At 40.2% G+C, this 7319-nt stretch overlaps 1 pseudogene across 1 annotated transcript; it reads right to left on the bottom strand.

Annotated features, from left to right (window-relative positions):
* Positions 1–3655: 3655 nt before the first annotated feature.
* Positions 3656–4851, bottom strand: LOC307057432 (eukaryotic peptide chain release factor subunit 1-like; annotated as a pseudogene). The gene has a single exon. The product of its transcript is annotated as a eukaryotic peptide chain release factor subunit 1-like (transcript).
* Positions 4852–7319: the final 2468 nt, after the last annotated feature.

The following is a 7319-nucleotide window of genomic DNA, read 5'->3' on the forward strand; positions in this document are numbered from 1 at the left end:
TCAGTGAAATTGAAGGAAATCTCAGCACTTTCTAGAAACTCTGTTCCAGCAGAGCTGTAACTGGAGCAGGGCAATATAATTTCCCTGAGCAAATAAGTTTGCTGCTTATTTGGCTAGTCACAAAACTCAGGCCTCTTTATTCAGGTCTCAAAGCAAAGGAACTTGTACCTATTTGTGGCCCTTCCATCTGGCTGTGGTTAACTTGGTGGACTGAGAATTTCCACACTGGGGCTTCCAACTGACATAATTTCCCTGGGTTCCTCCCCTTTGAGTTGTAGAGAGACTACACAGAGATTTTCTGGTCTCATCTTGGGAGATGACATAAATAGAAGCCATGTCCTTTGCCTCCCTTGATGGGTGAATCAAGTCCCAAAGTCTGCCTACATTAGAGTGTCCTGTCGACCATTCGTGACCTTCCCCCTAGCTGAGAGGAAGGGGGTCACTCCCAGAACTGTCTGAAAATATTCCATGGGAAGAATAGCCTGGAGGGGTTAGAAGAAGAGTTCTTTTCTTCATGGTGAACCTGGAGAGGTGGCTTTGCTAGTTTAACCTAGTCACTGTGGTTGTAACTGGGGACAGAAACGCCTTAACAAGTAAGTGGTTTGTAGAATTGCTAAAGAGGGACTTTGATGCCTGGCTCCTCCTGTCTCTTTTGCTAAACGTGGCATAACTGGAAACGTAGGAAGCCTTAGGACCAAGCATACTGAAATTTTTTTCTTTTGGCCAGAATTAGAATTCGGTTTTACTTTTCTGGATAGTCCAAGTTACCATGATTATCAAACTGAAAATAAGACAAAGCAACAGATCATATCATAAAATATTTGCTACATAGGTCTGCTAGAACTTTAGTTTCTCTACGCTAATTTTTCTCTTTCTAATTTTATAAATAGTATTAGATTTATTTAGATAATAACCTGCTAAAATAACTAATCATGAAGAAGGACATGCTTTCATGGAATTCTCCAAGAATAATCACGTATTTCCCAGTATGTAATAAGCATTTAAAAACTTGATGAAAGAATGAATGATAGAGTTTAAGGGTCTATTGATAAAGTTTTATTTCCAATTCAAGTTTTTATATATAGGGTACTGTTACAAAATAAATCAAGAGGTTATATTTAAAGGAGATCTTTTAAATGATTAGGGAGAAAAAGCACAATAGCATAAATGTATATTTTTATATTGATATTGTACAAGTATTTTTATTATGTTTGCAGGCTTTAGTTTATTTATTAGCTCATAGTGGGAAGACCTTTGAAGAGTTTCTTTTCCTCTTTCAGGCTACTGGCACTATGTAGTGAATCATCAAAATAAATTCTTCCTTTCTATTACTCCTACATTAGAACCTGGCATACTGGAGGTATACAGTAAATCTTAAAGAACAATAAGCACCTCTGTTTCTTAAAAGAAAGAAAAAAATCTCACTTTCAGTTACTTCTGATTTTTAAAAATATTAAAACAATATAGATTCAAATGTTAGTTTTTCTTTCTCATCCTTAACTTTTTTCAGATTGTAAAAGCAATAGCAATTCATGATAGAGAATTTAGAGATACAGAGAATTAAAATTACCTGTAAACTTTATTACCCAGAGACAGCCCTGTTTAATCTTGATACACTTCTTTCCATTCTAGTATGTTGCCATGTATATTCTACAGAGCATTTGCCATATAAGATGAACAAGAGTTGAAGTGGAAGATCTGTCTACTGTGCCCCTCTTGGAGATCCATAATGCATATTGGCAATATTAAAGGCTCTGAGAAGGTCTGCAAGAAAGAAACCTTTCAGTTAGTGTTTCCTGAGCGTATTTGACTCCTAGCACTGTGTGTGTTTGTGCGCCTGCGGGCGTGTGTGTAATGCCTATTGGCATCTTCACACATTGACAAATTTAATTCTATTTTCCTTTTCTCCTTTTAAGTCATGAGCTTTTCCGACAGTCTTCCCTGGCAATGGGAAATTCTCCTCTAATTTTTCAGACCTGATGTCTTGGTACACCTCAGAAACAGGACCGAGATTCAGAAAGAGAAAATTTGTCCTGGAAAGGAGGAGTAATCTTCAAATGCATGATCATTGTGGGCTGTATAACATGATTTTGCATACCTCCAGTCCGAAAAATCAAATTTATTCATGGTCAAGAGGATGTTTCTGAGTCTTTGCCAGCTGTGGATTATGTATCTGGGGAAAGCTGATGGAGAGGCCTTTGATCACAGGCTGGCTTGTTGTAGAATTTCCTGACTGCAAAGGGCAGACAGTTACTTTTAAGAGAGGATGGGTGTGTGTTAGGGTGGGCTGGAGAATGGGCCAGAAAACTGTGAGGTTTGGTTATTATGCAGTATACCATGTCCTCGGATCTGTCTTTCTGAGATGACTTATCTGCAGTAAAACATTACCACATGCTGCTGTGGTTAATCAAAACAACTTACTTCAAGACTGCTGTAGCCACACTAAATCTAAACTGGGCACAAAGCGTTGTTTCCCTCAGAGAAGGACTCACTAGAAACAAGTGAGGTCGAATCTAGCAATTTTGTAAAGGTTTCCTTTACGCTTCTAGCAACTGTCACTGGTGCCACTAGCTTGCCGTTTTTAGAACAGTTTCGGGGATTCCCATCTTGCTTCTTGCCCAGCTCTTCCTCTTAATTTCTGAAATACCTCGAGTTTAGTAGTTGAAGTCTGACCAACTCTTTTTTTTTTTAAAGAAGGTACCAGTCTGGTTTGACTTACCTCTTGAGTATATTTTTCTATGTAAGTTTTATTCCATAATTAACAATTCAACCATTGGTATTTTAGGAAATGCAGAAGTCATATGACCCCAAATGCATATATTATAAGGGAGTGCGTTTGAGAGATTAGCAGAAAAATGAAAAGCCCCTCTTCTGACTGAAAACCCACACTGAAGCCATTTGAGAAGAATTAGACTGATTGTATTTGGTATTTTTTTCTCCAATATTCACCACATATATTTCTTCTTATGCAGTCTAATCTGAGGATGCCATGTAAATGGGTCACTGAAATGCAGCAATTTAATTTTTCTCCAATCGAATGATCTCATTTCTATTAACTTTTGAAGGTTTACAGCAGTGAAAGTATTTTTGCTTCTATGTATGAAGTTTAAAAACATCATTTTTTTTTCATAATATACAAGAGCAACCAATTTCACTGTCGAGTAAAAATAAAAACTAGGATTTAAAAATTAGTCCAGGGGCTTCCCTGGTGGCGCAGTGGTTGAGAGTCCACCTGCCGATGCAGGGGACACGGGTTCGTGCCCCGGTCTGGGAAGATCCCACATGCCGCGAAGCGGCTGGGCCCGTGAGCCATGGCCACTGAGCCTGCGCGTCCGGAGCCTGTGCTCCGCAACCGGAGAGGCCACAACAGTGAGAGGCCCGCGTACCGGAAAAAATAAATAAATAAATAAAAATTAGTCCAAACTGGCATTTAGGAACTTAGCTGTAGGCTGCTGTGCTGATACCATGACAAACCAAAGTATAGGGTTGGGTCAGGTTTTGTTTCGGTTTTCTTTTCAATATCCAGTGCTCGTGGATTAAGTTCTAGAAATGTTCCAATTGTAAGGCAGGGATCTGTTTGGATTCCACCACGGGTATGTTCCTTGGGTTGGATGCTGGAGGGTGAGGCACGTTTCGCCAGACCCATGTCAACTACCTAGTAATCATCAAAGTCAAAAAATTCATTGTCTCCCCCTTGGTTTTCCATCCCCTGGAAATCTACTCGGTACTGCAAGATACCTCCAATTGCACCAAATCCTTTCACAAACTGGGATCCTTCTTGTGCCTTATCTGTGACAATTTCCAACATAGCTCCAAATTTTTTTTTATAGCTGTCAGCAAACCATTCCAGCAGGGGCATCATGCTCATGTTCTTGTCGTGTCTCTTTGTCTGTAAAATGAGATTTATCCTTCTCTTTCTCTGGAGTTGATAGAAAATTTTGTGCTCTTCTGTGCTTTGACAATGAAGAACATCTCTCTGGCTGATGTCATCAAAGTATCGCTCTATTAATTTCTTCTCTTGAATGAGCTTCACGTTGGAGAGGACTTCAGTAGATATCTCAATACCTTGGTTGAATCCATTTTTACCACCGTAGGATGTATCAACTAATTTAAAAACTTTTGATTGTAACCTCTGATCAAACATATCAGATAGACTTAGTTCAGTTTTAAAGTCAGCTGATCCAGCTAAGCCGATACCAGTCACGTTCACTTTGTCCCCAGAAATAAACAGCTGCCCCGCAGTCTGAGCTACTTTCCAGATAGAGTTAGGTCACTTCCCATTCTTAAATGGGCAAGATGCAGGCTGGTTGACCTCCTCCACCATGTTTCTTCGGGAGAGCCACAGTGAATTTGTGCAGGACTTCTCTTGTATTTCCTTGGAGTGTGCCAAAAAGTCACCACTACCATCTGTTACAGTGATGCCAACTTGCTGTCTTCTGGAAGCAGTGCTGTAAGAGCCTCTGGATGGAATTGGTTGTCCCACAAATACAATGACGTATCAATTGGTTTGAAAGGTTCAAAGTCAATGTTGACTTTCTTTTCCTTTCCCTCTTCTGTTACAGTTGTAGCACAGTAAACTACCAGGCCACTTGGATGTACTTCGTTATAAAACTTGAGTCTTTGTTGTAAAGATGTAATGGCTCCCAGGACTGGAAGGTGGTTTGCTAGTAACTTAAAGTTAGATGCACTTCCAAACTCCTCTGCTAACATTTTTGCCACTCGTGAAATCTGGTCTTTGGGAGGGATGATCAGTGATATCATGCCTGTGCCTTTGCTGCGGGCCGCCTCCAAGCTCTTAATGAGCTTCCTGCTCTTCCAGATCTCCACGTTCCTGTCGGCAGCGCTGGGGTCATCTGCTGTGTTCTCGCTGCCTTCTCCCTCAGGGCCACTCTTTGGTGGCAGCAGCTGCTCCTCCCTGGCGGTGGCTCTGATGTAGGACACCCTGCATTTGGTTTTTACATGAGTGTTCCCCTGGTCACATTTTCATCTCTTGTTCATGATCTGAAATCCATCAGGGTATTGAAACTCCCAAAGACTAAAAAAATAGTTCAAAGACCAAAGCAAAGGTGATATGCAGTAGAACTGGCAGGCTATAAAACATGAAACTCTAAGTCTGCTCTGGGGCAGTGTAAATGGTACAGACATCTTATGAAAATAGAAAATAAAATCCAAGCAAAACTAAAAACACATTTTAGAACTCATGTGACGGTGATACTTGGTTATCTTGCATGGAGACTAACTTGTTTGTTCATATCAAGGCTTGAATTACATTCCGTTGTTGCACATACAGGTTTCTTTCTCCCGTTTGGTCGGTCTTACTTGCTTAGATGACATCCATTTGAGGAGGGACCTGCTGTTACCAGGAACAACAAACGAGATCCCCTCAAATATTTTTGCAATTTGTGGCAGAAACTACTGATAGTCTCCCAGTATCCAGCCTTCCTTTCTTTGTTATTAATATAAACTTCTTCTAGAATACAGACTATATTTTCTAGCTTCCCTTGCCTCTAGGTATGGCTGTATGACTACATTCCGACTAAAGGACTTACGTGTGAATTTCTAGAAAGGGGGAAGCTTTTTTACCTCTTTCTTTCCTACTGATGCCTATAATTGGGTGGGATGGCTGGACTTGAGCAGCCTTGATGGATCATGAAGTAGAAGCATGAAGTAGATGCTAAGGAGAGTTTTGCAGCAAGATAGATGGAACCTGGGTCTTCTCACTGCAGACCACTGTAGCAGTCCTGGGTAACTTCGTATTTAGACCTTGTTTACAGTGAGGGAGAAATATGCATCTATCTTGTTTAAGCCACTGCTGTTTGGGATTTTCTGAACTACACTGCGGAGCCTAATCCTTCTCTCATATTATGCTATCCTTAGGACTAAACCAGTTCTTTGTCAGGGTCATGACCATAGCATAGATCAAGATAAACTAAATTCGCCGAGAAGAATCTACTTACTAGCACTATGTCAAGCCGATTGATCAGACAGTTTTCAGAACACTATTTTCTTCACCTCATCTTTATTTGGCCTGACCATTTATATGGCAGGGTGTCAGGACATGATGGGGTTTGCTTACTAAATTTATTCAGCAAATTGAGTGCCTACTGTATTCCAGGCATTGCGTTAGGCTCCAAGAATCCAGTGAAAGCAAAACAGCCATAGTCTCTGTTCTGACAGGGCTTACAGTCTAGTGTAGAAAGATGGATATTAGTCAAATAACACACACAGTTACATAATTACTCTACAGACTGATAAGTGCTCTGAGGGAAAAGCACAGGAAGCTGCAAGAACCTGTGTAACAGGGGAATCTCATCTGGACGGGACAGTGGGAGGGTGGTGAGGGAAGGGTGTTCTGGACAAGGGCCTTTTGAATTGAGATCTGGAAGGTGAATTGGATTTATCTAGGTGAGGAAGAGTGTATAGAATGTTCTAGACAGAGGGAATTGTCTGTGCAGAAGCTGTGAGAAAGGAGAGGGCTGATGCATTTCAGGAGTGGAAGGGAGGCCACTGCATTCCCGTGCATTACTGGTGCACAGTAAATAAGGGAAAACAGCGGGAATAAACTAAGCTTATTTGGTAAGGATGTCCCTTTTGTAAGGAATTAAGTATTATCTTTTATTACAATATTATTGTAGAGAATCTGATCACTTAATTCCAAATCTATCACAAGATAGATAAAACCATCAGACTTTTTGTATCTTTGGAGGTGATGCTCTGGGACATGTAATTAAGCTCCAGGTTTTTCTGCGTGATTCTCTTTTGCAGTGATTTACATATTGTTTATCAACGGTCATTTAGACATTTGCACAGGTGAACAGTAGACACAAACAGAGCCAGCATTAAAGACATCACACCCATTGACGCTTCTAATGAGAACATTAATGCTGTGAGATATTTTTAATGAGCACAGGCTCCCTTGAATAGAGCTTCATTCCTAAAAAAAAAGGAGAGGACCAGAGTGGCTTGAATGCAAGTGAGTTGATAAGTCTCGTCTTTTGAGAAAAATATTGCTGAAATGGTACCTTTTAAGTTAATGCTACTGAAAGTAAAAACAGCAGAGGCAGGAAAATATTTGTTTTCCAAACACATTTTATTTATAGATTGGTGAGTTCTTAGAAAAGATGATTTAATAATTGATTCCTTCTTTGTTTTGAACAAATATAGTATTTGGTGCCTTTCCTAAGCGTCGTAACTAGTACTGAAACATTCAAGAGTGCAGTACTATATGAGAACAAAGGTCTATTCTTAGGGGAAAAAATCAGCTATTATATGAGACCCACAATCGATGGCAAGCAACTTAAAGAACTCGAGTTTGCTCC

The sequence above is a fragment of the Hyperoodon ampullatus genome, assembly GCF_949752795.1.
Source record: "Hyperoodon ampullatus genome assembly, chromosome: 8".
NCBI lineage: Eukaryota > Metazoa > Chordata > Mammalia > Artiodactyla > Ziphiidae > Hyperoodon > Hyperoodon ampullatus.